The sequence below is a fragment of the Mesocricetus auratus genome, unplaced genomic scaffold (genome assembly GCF_017639785.1).
Source record: "Mesocricetus auratus isolate SY011 unplaced genomic scaffold, BCM_Maur_2.0 Super-Scaffold_100004, whole genome shotgun sequence".
Classification (NCBI taxonomy): Eukaryota; Metazoa; Chordata; class Mammalia; order Rodentia; family Cricetidae; genus Mesocricetus; species Mesocricetus auratus.
The window spans coordinates 84,393,223-84,415,170 of NW_024429189.1; the positions used below are offsets into that span (position 1 = coordinate 84,393,223).

The following is a 21,948-nucleotide window of genomic DNA, read 5'->3' on the forward strand; positions in this document are numbered from 1 at the left end:
AATGGTTCTTTTCCACAGAAAAAAAACCAAGCAAGACATCACCTTTCTCTGGTCTACTGAGTTTCCATCCACATGCAGAGACCCTTTCCTCTGACTTTTTGAGTTGGCTTGAAGAGGGACTGTACCCTGTGTACAACGTTTGCTGGAACTCCAGAAAGCTTCTCTTTCTTTTCCTGTGGAGGCCCATATATGGCTATGGCATCCAGCCTTAAAAAACTGTGGTTAAGGGCTTCCTGGAATGGTCAGAGGTCTGGTTACTCGTGAATGAAGCCTTCATCATCTCCTGGGGGCACTGTTCTTTTCTATATATAGGTTGTTTACCTTGGGCTACACGTATGCCTTTGGGAAGGAAAGCAACATACAGAGCATCGAGTTCTCCTGAATTGACCTCTAACACAGGAAACTTGGAAAGGAGAAACTTATTTTTATGATCCAACTTCACACACATAAATGTATATACACTTTCAATATATTTTGTTCTTTTGCTTGCTCCATTCCTTTTTCACTGTTTTTCCACGTTGATTAAACAGCAAATTCTACCAGCCTCTATTATTCTCCCCCTTCTATAGTGCTCACACATGTAATATGATACACGAAAATGATAACGTTTTAGATGAATTGGGTCAACTAGAATGTTACCCAAGTGGATTTTATGTCTTTTCTTTTCTGATACTGCTATGGGTATTCATTTCCCATTATCCTTGGCTTATGCTTTTCTTCCCCCTAGATTTCTTATTAAAAACATCCTCAATACTTTTAATCATACTTCCTTTCATATATCTTTTCATTCAGTGTCTCATCTCTCCTCTGTGATTGTGTGTGTGTGTGTGTGTGTGTGTGTGTGTGTATGAACACACTTTTAAGTCCTTTTGGAGCTGAACTTATTATCCTACAGTTGAAAACATGAAAAATGACAGAGCCATGTATAACATTCTGACATTTGTGTAACACCTGGAGAGAACTGTGTCTTCCAGAAGAACCAGTGTGCTTCATATGTGAATAATTGTGTAATTGACTTCTTTATATCTGCCAAAATAGACCTCTTCCTTGAGGTCCCATGGGAAGAAAAGTATGATTAAATCTTAACTAATAGACAAAAATGAGCACCATGACCTTGGAGATCACAGAGGGAGATGTCTAAGTTAGAAAGAGCCAAGGCCCAAGATCTCTATTCATCATCCAAAAAGGATCCTGCTATCCTTGGAAAGCTTTCTCATAGTAAAGCCACGTGCATTCTTCAGGAGCCATCTGCCATGTCTTTTGAGGCAGAGTCTCTTGTTGGGCTGGAACTTGACCTTCACAGAGGTGGGATTACAAGTTCATTCTATGATAAGAACTGAACTCAGACTTTCAGGTTTGCAGAACAAGACCTTTACTGATAGAGCATTCTCTCCAGTATCTTTTAACACATGTACACATTTTGTAACTATATAATATGGGTTGGATTAATCTTTGTATATCTCTCCAAGAATTTATCTTCCCTTTATCTCTATAATTCTACCTTTGTGTATGTGTGATCACATGTGTGTGAGGGTACATGCTCATGTACCTGTACAGAGGCCAGAGGTCCATGCTGGGTTTAATGCTGGGATTATAGGTACTTGCTACTGTGCCTTACTTTTTCTGTAGATACTAGGAATCTGAATGTGGGTCCTCATTGCTTGCATGATAAGCATTTTGCACACTGATCCATTATCTCCAGGCCTCCTTCATTTTTTTTACAATAAAAACTTTCAAAATCCCCATCCTATACATTGCTTACATGTGCAAAAGTCTAAGAATTTGTTGGACCATTCCTCCATAGGGACTGCTGACCAGCTTGTGACTAGGAGTGAGCAAATCCTGTTCCCCTCCTTCCAATTAGACCTGTATGCAAGTTCCTGTTTTCTGCCCATGCTTATTGTCTAAATTCAAGTTCCTGTTATCTGCCCATTCTTTGCTGGAGGGCCCTGGGAACATGAGCTTCTAACCTTGGTAGTTTTCCACCATGCCTGCTGACTGGTTTATAATGCTCTGCTCTTGCAAGAAAGAGCCACTGCCTTTTGTCTTCATTTAAATCCTCAGGCCCTCACCAGTATCATCAAGAAGTGTAGCGCCAGTACAGGCGCCACAAGAATTAATTTAATTATTGAAAATATATAAACTTCCAAAATTTTTCCAAGTTTTCAAAGCATATAACAAATTATTGTTATTTACAGTCACTCAACTATACAATAGAACTTCCTTCCCCTACTCAATAAAAAAAGTCAGTAAGGAGATAATTTACCTTTGTCTTATTAACTCTTTGAAAATCCATGTGCATTTAAACTTATAATACATTATAATCAAGATTAGTTATATTTCAAGTACTTGATGAACAGTTAGGAGGGAGGCTGCAGGATTCAATGGCATGGGTATAGACTTCTGCCCTTTCTGGGGCCAGTGGAACTTTCTTACAGGTTCTGTTGCCTAACGTTTGGAAATTTTTCCAGTGAAATATCCTACTCTGCAGAGACTGATCATTAGTCACACACTATTTATGAACTGAAAAGAAAAAAATTGTTCTAAGAACTTTAAGTTTCCTCTAAAAAAAACCTTCATGCTCTTGGGCACAAGAATGTAAAAGCAAAGGTCAGTGAAACAGTCCAACTTCTCTGTCTTCACCATTACAACTCAAGCTGCCGATTGCTTCTTATTCAGATGGAGAACCAACTCTTCACTCATGAGCCTACTTGAGGTATGCTTTTACTGTAATTCCTTCAAGGAAGTTGTAATGTTAGTAAAATGCAATTAGATAGTATCTGGTGTCAGATAGTCTAGAAATACCCACCTAACTGCCATCAAATAGATAATTTCTCTGTGTTTCAGTTTCCTTCACTCTAAGTGGAAACATGGAAATGCTTGGTGAGAAAGACCCAATGATGGGCCCTATGTAGTGCCTGGTATACATAATAGACACATACATACTGTGGAGGCTTGAATTGCAATGGTTCCCATGGACTCATAAACTTGAATGTGTGGTCTAGAGTTGGTGGAAAGGTTTGGGAAGGATTAAGAGGTGTGGCCTTATTGGAGAAAGTGTGTCACTGGGGTGGGCTTTGAGGTTTCAAAATCCTATGCCATTCCCAGTTAGTTCTCTCAGCTTCATGCTTGTAGATCAAATGTAAGCTCTCATCAGTTTCTCCAGCACCATGACTGTCTGCCTGCAGCCATACTTGCCACTGTGATTGCATACAACTATACATCTCTGGCTATCTGAGCCTAAATCAAATGCTTTCTTTTATAAGTTGCCCTGGTCATGGTGTTTTGTCACAGCAATAGAATAGTAGCTAAGACACCAATGAAAATGATAAAAGACAGGAGAGGTGATTTGTTTGTATTTTCCATTTATATGACATTTACTGTGAAAAAATTGAAAAGTATTAATCTTATAACCAAACTTCGTTTTAAAACCTATTTGCTTTGAAAGGTCTTTTAAAAGCTTCTTTGTATGAATAGGTAAAGAGTCTAAGCCAAGCCTCAGACTGCTTTTTTTCTATAGCCAGATGTGTCTTTAATTCCATTAGGAATGTTAACTTTTCTTAAGATGTCACATGCAGTAATGTCATGGGCACAATATAGGAAATGGCTTTTTATTAACTCTGGTATCCTTTTTGTCTTTAGAAATGTTCAGTATACTTTCCTGGAACTTTTTATTTTTAAATTAACTATAATTATGTAATCTCCCTCTTCCTTTTCTTCTTTCCAGCCCCTCATAGACCCACCCTCTCAAATTCATGGCCTCCTTTTTCCTTAATTTCTATTGTGACACACATGAGTGTACAAATACAATCTCAGTCCATTTACTGTTACTTGTATGTGTGTTATTTCAGGGATGACCACTTGGTATTGAATGATCAATTAGGGGAGTCATTCAGGGAAAGTCTATGTCTCCCTCTCTCAGCATTTCTTAGTTGCCTGCAGTTCTTTGTCTAGGGGTAGGGACCTTAGAAGAGTTTTCCCATATTACTATGTCTATTGATAGTATGTTTGTTCAGGTCTCCTTTAAGTAGCCGTGTTGATGAGACTTTATGGGTATAGCTTCCCTGAAATTTCTAACAAACATGATCTCACAGCAGCTTTCCTGTTCCTCTGCCTCTCACAATCTTTAGGTATAGGAGTTGTGTTGTAGATGTATCCTTTGGAGCTGACCACCCCACAATCAGTTGTTCTCTTCATTTTGACCAGCTGTTGTTTTCTGTAATGACCAGTGTCTTTCACAGGCAGAAGTCTCTTTAATGAAGGATGAGAGCTACACTGATCTGTAGGTGGAAGGATAAGTATTTAGAAGGTAGTTAGGAATTGCACTGACATAAAATGGAATAGGTTCTCCTCTAATATCCATGACATCACTAGCCCCGGGTAGTTGGCTGAGTTTCCAGTATCAGAGATGATTTACCTACTGTTGAACAGGCCTTAACACAACTAGAGAGCTGTTGGTTAACACCAAGATATATGTACCACTATTGCACCCTTGAGTATATCTTGTCCCTTGAAACTCTTTAATAGGAGAAATGCTAGACAGGTGGTTGTAGATGAGAAGGTTCTAACTGCCTTATTTCACAGAACACACATATTTTGAGAATCAGTGAAGGATAAAGTTAAAGATAATTGAAATTGACAAATGAAAGATAACAATTAAAGAGAAGCACTTTGTCAAGGAAAATCAAGAAATTCTAAGCTAACACCTGTATTTTTCCTTTCATAATATCACAATGAATGATCATGTCTCTTCACTTTGAGAAGTTTATTCTAAGATCCCAAACTTCGAGTTTACCAGTTCTAGTGAAAAATGCCACTCAAATCATTGGGGAACTCTGACTCTCTAGATCAGCAGGACCAAGAGTTATCCAATGTCTAAAGCTGAGAATATAAACAACCTGTTCAATATATTGGCCATCATAGGTACAATGACCTGAAAAGATAAAAGGGGACATAAAATCGATTTGACTGTAGATTCACAGGAGAAAAACTATTCACCTTCACAGGCTAGGTAAGTATTGGTTAGATAATAATACATGAAGGCATACAACATATAGTATTTATAATTTGCATGCAAGATAAGCTCATGTTGTTGTTAAAGGTATTTAATACTAGGCCCTAAATGTTAAATTTTACCTCGTATTTTCAAGTTTTATTTCAAAGTTTCATCTTAATTCGCAGGACTAAAATTGTTCTTTTTTATGTTTTTCATACATCTTTGGCTGTGGTACATTGTTTTTTAATAGATTGAAACCTCCAATTTAAACAACACACTTTCAGATCTTATTGAGTTGATTTAATTAGCTTGAGAGTGCTTCTCTATGGGAGGAGGAATGAATTCTTGACCTTTTGCATAGCAAACTATAGTAGAATCTGACAGTTTTCCAGCCCTGACGAACCACAGCCTATCATAAAATCCTACCATTTGTTTCTTAGTAGTGAAGTGTTTCCTCCATTTTTCTCCGTCAAAATTAGGCTACTATATGAAAAACAAATCATGGCCTGGATTTTTTAAAGGCCCAGAGTCCATGTCTTTAAGGAGTTAAAATGATTTTGTAAGTTTATCTTTAAAAAATAACATGCTATTGTCCCAAGAGCATTGATTTCCATGCATTAAAAGCTTATAGATAATAATGATTTATTGTGCCAACATGTCATGCAAGGATGTTTTTATGGTCAGAAACATTTATGGAGTGTCCTCGTGTGTTTTCTCATAACACAGTTCTATTGAAGATCTCATTCTGTTTTGACTCACAAAACTGTTCCCTAATGTGTGCTGCTCATAATACATGTTCATGCAAAGAAATTTCAGTCCATTTGTCTTGAATATGAAAACATTATTGAGGCTCTAAAGCAATTCTGTGTCAACTCAGAAATAGAAATTAATCAGAAAACTTTCAATAATACTACATACTGAGAAAAATTTGTAGAATAAAATCTAAACTTATGTACACAAAATGCTCTCCTTGATATCAAATAATCCAGAACATTTACATATATTCAATATATGTTCACAGTTTCATTTAATATGCACATATGTATACATGTAGAGACATATTTCCTTAACAGAGAAACAATCCTTATGAGCAAGCATTTCTAAGGTTCTGACCCTAAGAGTTTTGTGAGAACTTGAAATTAGTTTAGACTCTTGCCAGATCTACATAGTCATCCTCAAGGGTAAATGGCATGTGCTGTGTTTTCTAAGTGATGGAACCACCATGAACAACTATTTTTCTCTCCCTCCAGAGTCATCCCACTAGGTCAGAGTACTTCTTGTGCCCAAGAGGATGCCAGTAACTGTGGGAAAAGCATCTCAGATTCTGCAACTCACATTACCAAAAGCTGAGCTTTTCCATATCCTTAAGACATGGTAGTGCAGCAACAATCCTTGATTGGAGTCTGATTTCATAAAAAAAAAGTCAGGTCTGGCTGGGGTGTGGTGGCACACGCCTTTAATCCTAGCATTTAGGAGGCAGAGACAGGTGAATATCTGTGAGTTCCAGGCCAGTCTACAAAGCTACACAGAGAAATCCTGTCTCAAAAGACCAAAAGAAATATCAAACAAACAAAGTCAGCTTTATCCTCAGTTTTGTGATGCAAAAGTCTAGAGAAGATGAAACCTTAGTTAATTTCTGTGCGACGTTATCTACTGCTCTTCGCATGTACTTCCCATCCCGTTCCTTATTGTTATGTATGCTCTTTCTGCTGGGTCTTGTCAGTTTTACCAGGAGACAGATGAAGAGCTCTCATCATTGCTCTAAGAAGACTACAGGTTAAGATCAAAATTAGACTTCATTAGCTATGGAGTTTGCCTTCTTTCCATAGTCTTGGTAAGATGGACATATACAAATGTCATCACAATATGTTATGCTGAGTGAAGAGGCATTGTAATAAATTTAGACATTTCAATAACCTCATAGAGAATATATCATCTGATTTGTGTCTTAAAGCATGAATAGATCACATTTTTGTTCTAATTTCAGTGATACCAAAATTTTCCCTGTAGATAAAGAAAAAAATAGGGAATTGTAAGAAGTTAAACTAGAATTCCAGAGCCACAGGACCCCAGTTCCTGGAAATGAAAGGCATGGAATGACCTAGGAAGTTCTCACAAGCTACTCTAAGGTAGTAAACTTCCACCTGCAGTGGTCACAAGTCTTTGCTAGGCCCTCAGTTAAAGAATTATGCTACCTTGAAGCACAGAGTACCCTTTAATGCTGTTGCTGAAAATGAAGCTCACAGGATGTGTGAAGCTTGATGAGCATGGCTTCTGAGTGAGGTGTAAGGAGAGGCAAAAGAATACACTTATTATTCTGCCTAATTTTGAAATAGATCTCAAATCATCTATTTGCTATACAGCACACAGTTTTGTTTCTAGTCCTAATATTTTCCCCAAGATTTGATTTAATCATTTATTAAATAGTTTTCAATGAACTTGCAGCCTTGGGTGCTTTATCTGAGGAACTTGATAATATTTATAAATTCAAAGAATTTCTGTGCCCTCAATGAGACAATTGCTTCTACTTTTCTGGAGCTTCTATTACTCAAAATTTATTTTGAAATTTGGGCAACTGAAAAAAACATACACATTGAAATGTAGGTAATTTCATTTTTACCAAATAACTATCAAGGCAGTTTTTAGGTGAATCCTTCAAATTTGTCACCAACTAGATGGGTTCAGCTGAGATTTGTTTCTGTCTACATAATTGAGGAAAGGAGCTAAGTGAGGTGTGGTACACAGGCTTGGGCAGAACATTTGACATCCTCTCTGTAGCTCTTCTGCAAAGAGACTCCTCAGAAGCAAAAACACAGAGCACACAGAACTGGGCATGAAGGACCCTTTACCCTGTGTGTATCCCCAAGCTGCACTTTATCCAGTCCCCAATAAGATCCTGGCTATTATTTTTCCACTTTAAAAATCACACAGACGATGCATGCTTATGAGTACTCTCATTTACACTCACCCCAGGGCTGGTATTTTGAGCAGAGCCTTGTCTCTCTAAAAGGCATTGTGTGGTGATATTTTATTTGTGATCTAACAAATAAAGCTTGCCTGAATATAAAAGTGCAGAGCTAGCCACATTAGTTAGCCATAGATGTCAGGCAGTGGTGGCACACACCTTTAAACCCAGCACTAGGGAGGCAGAGGCAGGTGGATCTCTGTGAGTTCAAGGCTACCCTGGGCTACATCAGATTGATCCAGTCTAAAAGAGAAACAGAGGCAAGCAGTGGCAGCTCAGACTAGGAAGGTGGAGAAAGGAGTGGCTGGGCAGAGAGTGGTATAAGGCAGGAGGAGACAGGAGCTCATTGAATTCAGTCTGAGAATTTGTAGGTACAGAATTGCCCCTTTGATCTGAGGATTCAACAGAGGTCAGAGGTCTCTCTTGTGGCTGGCTCCTGTACTTCTCTGATCTTTCAACATCTATCCCAATATCTGACTCTGTGTTTTTACTGTTAAGACTTATTAGAACTCTTGCTAGTGTTGTGTTAAAAGCAAATCTGTAAGTACACTGGAAGATTAGCCAGTGTTCTTAACCATTGAGCTATGTCTCTGGGTCCTGATTTTGGATGCTTTTAGGCCCGTAAAAGGGTACATACAATCTCCCAGTGACCCACTCTGAGTCTTGGTGTTTGCTGCTTTGGTTACTCGAAGAAACTGACATCAGCTTTTTTCAAAGTCTGGCAAATACAGACTCTCCTGGAGCCTCCACAGAAAGTACATCCTACCAAGACTTTGACTTTAGCTCTGAAGACTTATTATAGACGTCTGACTTGTAACCACATCACTGAATGTCTGCTTCAGTTGTCCCACCTGTTGTTGACAGCCCTGCCTCCCTCATACAGATACACTTAGAGATTGTCAGATACTCTACCCTCAAGAGCCTTATTTTCTCACACTTTCTTTCTGTGCTACAGTCCCTTATGCCATGTGAGCTGACATACTCGTGGTCACTGGGTTCTGGACTATGGATCTGTGTAGGAGTTCTGTCACTCCATGTGCTAGTTTTATTTCTGCTGCTACGATATAATCCTGGGACCAAAAGCAATTTAGAGGGATAAAGAGTTTATATGGTTTATGATTTTAGATAATGACCTATTGGTAAGAGAAATCAAGGCAGGAACTCAGGACAGGAAGCTGAAGTGGACCTGCTTGCTATTCCACACAGCATTCCCTCTGTCAGAAGAACTCATTTCATAACCAAAGTGAGGCAAAAACTATGAAGAAATGCAGCTAGCTGGCTCATAGACAGGGAACATTCTTCTTCAGCCCAGGGTCTGTTGCCACCCATGGTGTACTGAGCCTTTTTTTTTACATCAATTAACCGCCAAGACAATCTCCTATAAAGACTTCAGAAGGCCAGTTGATCTAGACACACTCTCAATTGAGACCTTTCTCGGGTGATTCTAGGCTATGTTATGTTGACAGACAAAGCTAAGTAGGACAGTCTATTGCACACTACATAATGTGACTTACAGTTTTTTTGTTTGTTTGAAGAATCATTTTGACAGATGTGACTTCATGTTTCTTTGTTTCCTTCATGATTATAATGTGAGATTTTTGCCATCTCACGGCCGGTGCTCTTTCTAGAGCTAATCCAGGTACAGGTGTGAACTTCAGATCCACACATTCTCTCTATCTCTTTTCCCCTAACTACACCACTGGAGAAGATGTTCTCCTATAATTCCCAGGGTAAGAGTTGTTAATATCATCTCCAGAGACAAAGTTAAAATTCTAAAAATTATCAAAAGCTGTAATACTGACACCCTCTTTAGGCCAACTAGCAAAATTATCAAAATTAACCAGTTTAATGATGAAATAAAGGACTTCAGGTGACCAAGGAATTAAAGAAGAAGGACAAAGGAAATGGCTTTGAGAGTCAGGCACACAGGACCGAAAAGTTCTTTCTTTGAATTTTTCTCCAGGTCCAGATAAAACTCTGGTATATTGGGATTTTTTATTGCTACTTCGTGTTGTTTTCCTTTATAGCACATGGTAGGATGATTATTTCCAAATCTCTGGAACTAGAGGTTGCTAAATGACTTGTTTAACGTCAAACTTATTAACATCAGAGTAGATGAAGTCACAAAAGGGGAACAAGGGACACAAGGCTTGAAGAGACACGTCCAGACTCTGAGACCTTAGAACTAACTGAAGCTGTTCCCTATCCTAGAGCTTTCACTAACTAGTGTGTGCCCAAGTGTAATAATCGGAGAAGAGACTTCATTTGGTCTGGGTCTTCCTACATCAATTAGCCATCAAACAATCCCCCACTGACATTCCAGCAGGCCAATCTAATCTGGGCAATTGAGACCACAGTTCACCCTGCTGAACATAGGGATGATAATGAACAAAGTCTTTCCTGCTATGGCCACTGGGATTTGGGACTTTGCTGCTTTATAGCTAACATGGGCTCTTTTGAAATCTGAAGAGTGTTTCTTTGTTTTACATTTTTGAGATGGTTTCAGATGGAGGGAAGCAGTTTAAAATGGAAGGGTTGGAACTCATCAGTGATAACAGATATTTTTCTCAAGCTTTCCTCAGAAATTTTGTATTAAATAAAAATGAATGCTATTTGTAAAGCTAACATTATAATGTACACAAAGATATAAAATGCTTTTAAAATTATAAATCACTTTGCAAATATTAGTTAAAGTAATATTTATTTGTTATCTACAGTTGCATCCAAAGTGACATCTTTTCTTATTTTCGCAATGATAATATTTACTTGGCTCTCATAAAAGAAATATTTAATCACATGGATGTCTTACAATATTAGAGACAGCTTTCCTAAGTTATGCATTAAAATATACAAAGAGGGTCAAACTGCTATAAGGATCACATTGAAAGTGCACATATGTTCAACAGCTCACCCTCTTCTTGGAATGTGATGTTACAGTTTTCTAATGTCTATGTCTACACAACTGAGACGTTCACCTTAAATGCTTCTCAGTTATTATCTTGTTATTTATATTACAGGGGGATAGCATGCCTATAATACCATTAATACAGAATGGAGAGAATGGAGCAGGATCACTGTTCCACTTGAAGCAAGACAAGGCCACCATGGTCAATGCCTGCTGCTTCATCCCTTTACTCCTTTGGGCGCCAGGATGGGCAAAAGTACATAAATGCTCTAATTGCTGTATTCATGCCAAACCTGTTACAATGGAAGACTTTACATGTGAATAGGTTTAATATTTAGTTTATCATCTTTGAATGTGCTGTTATTAAAGCTTCCAGATGCACTGCCTGCAAAATTGAGAAATCAAGAGCCTATTTTTCAAGTGAAAATCCCAATTGTAAAGATTCTATTTTTAATGCCCTTAAAAAGCACTCTCAAACCGGCCATATAAAACTGTCAGTTAACCACTCAGAGAAGGTAAATCTTGCTCAGCACAGATGCTCTGTTAGGAAGAACATCTGTGCCACAGAATCTGTAGCTGTTATCTACAGTTCTAGCCTGCCTTAGTCTTGAAGGCTCAGCCTCTACTCATTCCTTCACCTGGTTATTGTTTCCTTCCCTTTTCTGTGGCCCTTTCTGGGAAGTTTAATTTGCACTCTTCCATGGCATCATGTGTAGTGAAGTTCACATACCAGGTAACTGTCCACACATTGACACAGTGAATGCATTTCTACAAATAAGTCAAGCCCAGATGCACTGTCTACAATAAGCATACAGAAGGAGTTCACATATACACTTCATCCTTTACGTGAGTTGGACTCATGATTCCTGAGACTACTTTGCTTGTCTATACTGTCCTTCATTCCTGAGAGAATTTGAAATCCTATCTTTCTAAGACTCTTTGGAGTTCAGGAAAGCATTTTTCCATTGTTTATGAAAGAGAAGCATCAATTCTTGTCTCAACAGATGTTCCTTCATTCTTAGCAAAGATTTAGTATTTGAAAGTATAATTCTTTTAAAGCCTTATAAAAGTAGCCTTCTTCTAGGAAAATGATCCGTATCTCAGTTTGCACTTGGTGAGGAATTCTTACAATGAAAATCTCTGAGATAAGAACAGGAAGATTTCAAAGAGAGTTGGGGCTGGGCAACTGCTGCAAAAGTACATCTTGTGTGGTTGTCAGGAGTCCTGGATCACCCAAACTGTGCAAATTCATATTGCTTTCCTGTCAGTGTAACTGGTAAAGGCTGTGGAGGTGTCCCTGCCCACACAGTAAAACAGTGTCCCATGGCTAGACTGTTCAGGTCATGAAGTCAGGAACTCAGCTGTATGGCCTGTAACTGAATCCTAAACAGGATGAAGTTACAGATCGCTGGCATGAGATTTAGTTGCTTTTCAGAGACATATAAATCAAAGTATCTATTAAAACCTACAGCTGTTGCCTTTAAGATAGACATGAATTCTTCATTTTGATAGTGTACTCTGCCATCCTATCAGGTTCAGTTTTTCAACGTCATTTTATGCTGAATTCTCCCTAAACTCTTATAGAGAGACAGAAACGACAGGGATGATGCTCAGCCCGCTCTTTCAAGGAATGAGTTTTTTTCAGAGCTGAACTCTTGGACCCTTGTCAGCACTAGGAAGGATTTATGATTTGTTGTCATTGTCTCTTCTCTCTTACACACATGTGATCACATGAGAAGTGAAGTAAGTTCAAATTAGGGTGGGACAAGAGGCTCCTAAGGACTTGTTTCCTTATCATTTTGTCTTCTGTTTACTTTTTCCAGTTCCAGGGTCAGCTCACAGGACTCTGGGGACTGTGGGTTGCACGAGGTTTTGATGTCCTAGGAATCAAGTCAAATGTAAATGAGTAATCTTGGCTCTGAGCAGCTCAGAGGGCACAGGTCAGGCCTGAAAGCTATTATGTGGAAAAAAAATCAGACACAAAATGAAGGAGAAAATATTGGAAACCTGCAAAATGTCAACACATACACACAAACACACACACACACACACACACACACACACACACCAAGTTATTCCTCTCATCCATATTGCCTCTCCCTTGCATAATCTCTTTTGTACATTCTGATTCTGAGGGTCTTTCTCTCCCCAGGGATCACATATGGCCTGACCTATTTGCTGCAACAAACACAGTGACATTTCAGTCATTACCTGACAGATTACAAACACTACTGATGCTTTTATCTATACGGAATAGATTCCAACTCAATGAATTCGACCCACTGACAGTCTTCAAAACTTTCAGTGAAGCAATAGACACAACTGATAACTATCAAACTGAACCATCTACCACCTCCCTTGTTCAAATAACCCAGGGAGGGGCTATTTCAGTGAGAACAGACAAGAGTTGTTGGTTAAGCTGTGTTAAGAAAGTCAGTGAAAGTTGAGTAAGAATAAAGAGATGCTTCCATATTAGGACATTCAGGGGAAAAGGGAAATTCCCCAAATAAGAAAAAAATGGGACAATGATAGTCAAATTTAGAGGCAGTCCTGAAAAGACTGGCTGATCTGAGCTGATCCTAGAGCTGAGACTAAACGAGAATGCCAAACTCTCCTCAAAGGTCAGCTATTGCCTGAAATCAACATTGTTATTCAGTCATAGCTGTGGCTTCCTAGGTGGGCTCTATTCCCGAAGGCTCACTGACATCCAGTGAAGCAATAACTGCTGGATCCAACTGGCCAAAGTAAATCACACTATCAGACTTCTGGGAATTTTATGATTGGGGAAGATTAGATATTCGATTAGTAATCATTCTAACATAACTGTATCTGTAACCTCCATGTAGAATTTACATGACTGTAAGAATATTTGTAGGCCTTTATGAACAATTTATATGAAGTGTAATGATTAAATGAGGCTAGTTTGCATTTCTATCTCCTCAAATATGAATAAATTTATATATTCTGGGGGCTTGTAGACTCTTCTTTATCTGTTGAATCAGAACACAGAATATTGTGGACTACAGTTGCAGTGATAGGCTACAGTACACCTTAGCTAATTCCTCTGATCTGGTTTTGTTTCCCTTATCTAACCTCTCTGTGTCCTTTTTCCCCTCTACTCTTCCTAGTCTCTATTAACCAATATTCCCCGATCTTCATCTACAAGACAATTTTTTTTAGTTTCCTCACATTGGTTAAATAATGTGTGTCCTTATGGACACCCCCATGGAGGGCCTTACCCTCCCTGGGAAATGAGGGGATATTGGGGGGATTGGTGGGAGGGCACAGGAGGAGGGGAGGGAAATGGAGAGGGACCTGGAATTGACATGTGAAGCAACCTTGTTTTTAATTTAAATTTAAATTTAAAAATAAAAAATACAAAAAAATAATGCGTGTCTTACTTGGGATTACTCTTGCTTGGATGAAAGAAACACCATGACCAAAAGCAAGTTAGAGAGAAAAAGGTTCCATTTTGCTTACACTACTATATCATTGTTCACCACTGAAAGGAGTCAGGACAGGATCTCAAACACGGCAGAAACCTGGAAACAGGGATAGAATCAGAGGCCATGGAGAAGTACTGCTTCCTGGCCTTTGTCTTATGGCTTGCTCAACATGCTTTGTTATAGAACCCAGGACTACCAGTCAGGGATTGCCCCATCCACAATGGTCTGTGTGTTCAGACATGAGTCACCAATTAATAAAATAACGTATAGGTTTGCTTATAGCCCAGTCTTACAGAGGCATATTTTAAATTGAGGTTCCCTCCTCTCAGATGACTTTATCTTGCATCAAGTTGACACAGCTAGCACAATGTGATATTTCTCCTTCTGTGCCTGGCTTATTTAACATAACAAAATCTCTTCCAATGCTGTAAAGTTTGGTAGACTAGAACAGGTTTTTGTTTGTTTGTTTGTTTGTTTAATGACCACACCACACTAGATAAAAGACAATCTTCAGATTCAATGCAATGCATATCATAATGTCAATGTCATTTTCCACAGAAATAAAAGAACCATAGAATTCATAGGAAACCACAAAATTCTCAGAATAACTACAACAGTTCTGAGTGAAAAATACAAGTTGGAGGCACTGTGGCAACTAAATGGTAAGATATTAAAAATTCCTCTTTGGATTAAGATATCAGTAGCTGAAATTCAGTGATTCTGTTCTAAGATAGCCAAAGATAGTTACCATACCAGAACAGACTTAGAAATTATGAGTAAAATTATCGTATTCTTTTAAGCACCAAATAAAGTCATAGCTGAACACTGAATGTAAGTAATCAAAATTCAAATTGAAGTACATTTCCCCGAATCATTCTATTGTCATGAATAAAGGTGTGACTTGTGTCTTTCTTAGATTTCTATTGCTGTGATAAACACCATGACCAAAAACAACTTAGGGAAGGAAGGGTTTATTTGATCCTACAGCTTGTAGTCCCTCATCTAGAGAAGACAGGGCAGGAACCTGGAAGTAACTGGCTTGCTCCCTAGGGCTTGCTCAGCCTGCTTTCTTATAGAATTTGGGACCAATAGCCCAGCAGTGACACCTTTGAGCTGAACCGTACCACATCGATAATCAAGAAAATGTACCAAAGCCTTGCCCTTAAGCAAATATTATAGGGGCATAATCTCAAATGTAGCTCCATCTTCATGTGTCAAGTTGATAAAAAAATTTATCAGCACAACCCACTTGCTGATATTTATCATAATGAGAAAAAACCCAGCTCATACACAGAATCAGTGAAGTACTGGCTGGTACCAGATGACAGGAGTTGCTCTGTGTGTGTGGTGTGTGTGTGTGTGTGTGTGTGTGTGTGTGTGTGTGTGTGTGTGTGTGCTGATCTTACACTGACAGCTTGAAATGGGCCTTAGTGAGAACATAGATGAATTAGTTTTATAATTAGGCCACAACATAATCTCTGGTAGGTTTAAAATACTCAAAATCAAAAACTGCACTTAATACACCTGTTAACTAGTCTAACCTTCCTTAAGGAGTTCAGGACATTTACATTTACCTTCAGTTTTGTAAAACCATCACACACAAAGTCTACTTTACAATAAACTATTGACTATATCATGTATTTTATTGAATGCTGTTCTGAAAATAAAATACAGAGTGGTCATACCAGCATGGTTTCACACCATTACACTTCTGGATTTTATATATGTATAACAAAGAAATTGAAATATTTCACATATCAGTTGTTCTAACTCTTCACCCTCTGCCTCCAACCACTTATTAAAAATTATCCTATCTTGGGGCATGGGGTTTTTCTTTCAGGAATATTAAGAAGAATTTTTAGAAATCACTTTTACCTATAATGAGCCATTTAATCAATGTATAGGTTCAACAAGAAATTGGTGCTATCAACAATATTCCAGTTCAGAAATAGGCATGGCACTGCATTACATTCTCCAGTGATTGACCCAAGACCTATTTGTTTACTGAGCAAGTGGCTGTCCCTTTAGATTCCACAGTCAGGAAGAGGGGACTATTCTTAAACTCAATTTCTCATGGATCTGAGGACACCCTGAGATCTCAGGTGGTCCAAGGCTGCCATTTATCAGAACTGCCCTTTAGGTATCTGGCACCTCAGGCAGGCTATCATGGGCAAAATGTTTATTCAGTTCATGAAAAGCTACCCCAGGCTTGCAGAGTTACTGAACTGGCTCCTTTGGCACTCAGTGTATCCAACCCTAGTGCTTCCAAACTCATTAGCGGAAGCTTTTCTCTGTGGAGAGGGTAAGTGGACATCATTCTGTGATAGCTCCCAATAAGCAAAAGAGATCAGTGTAGAGCCCTTTGGTAAAATAACAGAAAAAATGCATTCCAGTATTTGCCTGTATTGTATGATACGTTGGCGGGAGAGAGACAACATGTTTCTGTTCCCTCAAAATAATGATAACAAAGAATCTTCTTTTGCATAAAAACCAAGGTAATCTGGGCATTTGGTGTTATTTTAAGATAGTCTCATTTTCTATAAACAATAACCCTTTCCATAAATGTATACACTACAAATTCACATGTGAAAGGAAACCATCAAAGAGATTTGAATGTGAACATCTGCTCCTATATATGTGAAAGCTTAATTTCCAAAGAGGAAATGAAAAGAAAAGCATGCAAAACAAGCATATCTAAGTTTCTGGAGCCCAGCCATGAAATATTATTGAGATTAGACATGGGTGAAGCCGTGGTCATGCTGGTGATGAGAAACTGCGCCTGTCTAACCAGAAGTGAATCATAACATCTCCATGACGACAAGCAGGCAGACACCCAGTGCTATTTTCCTGTTCATAGCTACAGAATGAGAACCTCGATGGTGTATTGATTTTAACTTTGTGTGTATACGGGCTTATGCGACCATGTGGAGACAAGAGTTCAACATTAGTGTCTTCCTCTGCCACTCTCTAATTGAATGTAGAGTGAACAGATTTGGCTAGAATGGCTAAGCAGTGAACCCAACCACCATTAGGATCTCAGTGAGCTCAGGTGTATATCTCAGATGTATATATTCAGAGCAGCTGTTTGCATGGGCTCTGGGGATCTGAATGCAGGTCCTTGTACTGGTGCAGAAAACACAACCAAATGAATTCTCTCCCTACCCGACTCCAACTTTTTAAATTTTATTTTTAATATTATAATTATACTTCTTCCTTCCCTTTCCTCTATCCAAATCCTCTCATGCCCCTCCCTGCTCTCCTTAAGATAGATTCATGTTATCTTTTTACATTAAGTGTTGTTAAATACTTATATGTATATGTTTATACATATACATTGCTAAATACAACATGCTCAGTCTATATGATCTACTTTTGTGTGTTTTCAGATCTGGCCATTTGACACTGAATAACATATTGATGAGCTCTTCCCTAAGGTGAATATGATCAAAATACATGTACGAAACTGTCAAAGAACTAATTTTAAAAAGTATTAAAAGGGTGAAACATTGCATTAAGGGATATGATAAAGTATGGAGTTTCATGTCATAGTCATGATAGCATAAATTAGCACAGTTTTTCTCTTAAACAGTTTGGTTATACCTAAGAAGATCTTATCGGTGACTAATTCCTCTTCCCAATAATCTTTTATTAGAAACTGATCCTAGAAAAATCATTCTGACAGCAAACAAACAAACGACTTTCATTTTCCAGGCAAAAGGTGTGATTAAGTAAACCCTGATAAGATTAAGTAGATTGTTCCCATTAAATAATAACTTTGGTAGAGTAATTGAAGTCTTGGACATAACAACAATATTACATAAGGTTAAAAAATGCAAGTCTGAAGTTGCTTGTCCATCAGGAAGTGTGTCTGAGTGCTCACAGAATTTTCTGAAGGTAGTAGAGGGAAGCAGATGAGCTCACTCAAGAATGAAAGATCTCCCTTCCACTCAAGTTTTTCTGTGGTTATTAAATCTCATCAGGATTTGTTCTTTGTCAGTGCTATGTAGTGTGTGGGTAACTTCAAATACCATAACATGCCTTTTCATTATATGACAAATGCAGATCTCGTTGGTTTTGGTTTAATGTTTATTTTGGTTTTGAGGTGAAGTCTTTCTACGTAACTGAGGTGGCCTTCCATGTGCAACTCTCTTCAGTCCCTGAGTGTTGGGATCATGGGTTTGTGCCATCACACCCACTCAAACTTTATAGTTTGGTAATATATTTAAATTTTTTCCCGTTTTGTTTTCCTCTTTTTTCTAAGAGTTGTTCCCCTCAGTCTCTGATGTCACATAGATCTTTTCCCTTTCATCTATGAGTCTTCTATTTCCTTAGGATCAATTTATGTGTACGATTATAACTTTCCATGTGCATAACCAGTAACCTCAGCAATGTCTTGAAAAGTCTCTGCTGTTCTGCAAGATGAGTTCAGGTTGTCTTCTCGTGTAGTCTTGCTGTTCTATCGCTCTGGCCAAATTGTCTACCCTTGGGCCAGTGTTGAATTTTGCTGCTTTTTGCAGTGTTGTTGGTGTCCATGTTAAACTACTAAGTGCAGCTCTGTTGTGATTTTCCTCCACATATTTTCTTATTTGTTGGCCCTCTGAGCTACATACATTTTCTAATTAATTTAATAAAAAATTGTTGGGTTTCATTGTTTTGCATTTTTCATGTGTATATATGGTGTGTGTGTGTGTGTGTGTGTATTTGAATGTACATGTGTGAATATGAAGGCCTGAGCTTACTATCAGAAATCATCCTTAATATATCTCTTCCACATTATTTATTGAGGCAGGACCTCTCAATCCTCATCAATATTGAGGTTGTTAGACTTCCCTAGCCAGTTTGCTCTAGAGATCCACCTTTCAAAGACTGAATTACAGGTGGGCCACCACTCTCAGCTGGCATTTATATGGGTTATGGGGATTTAAATTCCAGGCTTCATATTTGTGTGGCAAGTGCTTTAGCCAAGGATCATGTCTCTAAACCCTGCTGAGAGTTTGTTTGAAACTATACATACAGTTTGGGGGCCAAATCTAAGAAAGCACTGTCCAGATTAAACACAGCTTTACAGCTTCACGTCTGTGCTTACATTTTCTTTTGTGGTATTAATTTTTAAAACATTTTTATTGAATTTTTGGGAATTTCATATGATGTACTCCATTCCTACTGATTTGCCAGCCCATACATATCCATCCTTCATCCTTGTAGCACCCCTCCCTAAAAAGAAAATAAAGATATAAAAATATTAATTTAAAAAATCCACTTTGGCCCTCCATCTTTCCTGCCTCTCCACCATATCCTTCATTCATCCTAGTGGCATTGGGAGCTATGGTGTTGTCTCACAGTGTACCCCTTTATCCAAATAGTTTCATTTCCAGTTTTCACTGTAATGAGTTGTTGGTCTGGTTCAAGACCTCTGGTTTTTGGTATACCATCAATTCTGGACCCTCATGCAAACTCCTCTCAGGTATCCTGCTTTTGCCTGGAGTCATAGAGATCCTGCAGATCTGGTTCCACAGTACCAGTCCCCTCAAATGTTTCAGTAGATGTTGGGGTGATTCAATTTAAAGCACTGGATGTGTGCCTGGGTGGTAGCAGGAGCCACAGACATCCACATAGTTCAACCTCTGCTAGTACTGCCCCTCTCAGATGAGGGGTAAAGCCAGCTCTCCTGCACTCATGCCATCTAGGTCAGCTCTCCTGCACCTGTGGTGAGGGGTGGGGCCAACTATCTGGAGTGGGGCAGGGCCAGATTTCCAGCTGCAGCAGTCAGCAGTGAGGGACAGAGCCAGCTTCCTAGGGCCAGTGAAGGGTGGGGCCAAGTCAGCATGGACCTTGAATTTCAACATGCATTCAACCATAGACATGACCCCAACTGCAGCAGGACCATGGACCTAGACAAGGCCCTCAGCAGCAGCTTGGGCCCAGATGTTACCACGATCAGGAGTGGCAGCACACTCAGAACTCAGATCAGTATGACCCCAGTGGCAGTATGACCTGCACTGTCACCTGGGACCATGATGACATCTGGATCTGGGCTTCTGAGGAGGACTATGTCTGGGTCCATAGGGTTCAACTAAAGCCAGGTCTGTGTTGATGTTTGTGCTGCCATCAAAGGCCACATGGGGGCATGGGGTCTGGGCCAACACCTGTGGCCATGTTGGTGTCTGAGGACCAACTATCTGAATGGCTTACACTGCCTGCCCCCCAGGGCCATGATGGTATCCAGGCCTGGCTGCTGCCAAGGGCCATGTCTGGGTCCATGACTCTACCACAGCCAGAGTTTTTGTGGATGTCCGTGGCTCCTGTTACCACCAAAGGTCATGTGGATACCTGGAGAATGCGCTACCATCTTAAGCCATGTTTGTGTTTATGTTTCCCATCCATTGTAAGCTGATTTCATTTAATGATGAGACCAATTTTATTCTTTTTATATGAGTAGGCACTTTAACAACGTTTATCAAGGACACTATCCTTTGCTGCTGTATGTGCTTGGATTCTTTGTCAAAATAAATTGACTGTAGACACATGTGTTTATTTCTGTGCTACCTTATTTTTTTGGCCAATTCTATCGTGTATCATTATCATATTATCTTTATTAATGCTTTTATGTTGAAATCACCTGGCTGGGTTTCTCCAGTTTCAATTATTGTATTCAAATTGCTTTGTCTGGTTATTGTCTTTTGTGATTCCATATGAGGTTTAGGATTCTTTTCTGATTTCTGCAGAAATACCATTGGAATTTTGATAGGGATAAAAATCTTTATAAAGAGAAGGGGAGATGGCATAGTGGGTAAAGTGTTTGATTCACAGGTGTGAGGATATGAGTTTGAATACCCAGAAACCATATAAAAGTTAAGCATAATGGCCCAAGCCTAACCCAAGCTAAGCCGGATGAAGATAGATAATTCTGGGGTTTTCTGACTAACCAGTTGAACAAAATGATGAGCTTGGACTTAATAAAAAAAGAACCCTCCCCAAAAAACATGGAGAGAAAATTCATGCAAGGCATACCATGTCAACCTCTTTCTTCCACATATACCCACATAGGAAAGGGCAGTCTTACCTGCACATATACATACACCACACACACACACACACACACACACACACACACACACACACATTAAAAGAAAGACTTTATATATGCTAAAATGTAAAGAAAATTGAGACTAAGGAGATAGCTCACTTGGAAAGGTATTTGCCTTACAAGCATGTGGACCTGTTTGAAACACAGAATCCATGTTTAAATGAATTTTAAAGCCAGGCATAGAAAGTCACAGACAAGACACACAATTGTAATCCAAGTACCGAGAAGACAAAGATAGGCAGATCCTTGGGGACTCACTGGCCAGTCAGCCTAGCCTACTTGGCAAATTCCAGATCAGTGAGACAAACTCTCTCTCAAAATAATAATAATAATAATAATAGTAATGATAATAATTCATTGATAAACAGAAACCAAAGTTGTTTTTTAGCTTCCACATATACCACTTGACTTTAATTACTTGTAGACATTTCTAACTCATGCACATGCACATACATAGAGAAAATTAATTCATTGATTAAAGACTTAAAATTGATGGTACAGGTTATAAAATATTGTATAAGACTCTTTTCCTTAAACAACCTTATAGCC

The 21,948-nt window shown here is 38.8% G+C and overlaps 1 long non-coding RNA gene across 1 annotated transcript; it reads left to right on the forward strand.

Annotated features, from left to right (window-relative positions):
• The first annotated feature begins 2,574 nt into the window (after positions 1-2,574).
• On the forward strand, positions 2,575-18,908 carry LOC121140479. Its single transcript, XR_005877331.1, has 3 exons — positions 2,575-2,716; positions 14,871-14,974; positions 17,699-18,908. It is a non-coding gene; the product is annotated as an uncharacterized LOC121140479 (long non-coding RNA).
• The last annotated feature ends 3,040 nt before the right edge of the window (positions 18,909-21,948 follow it).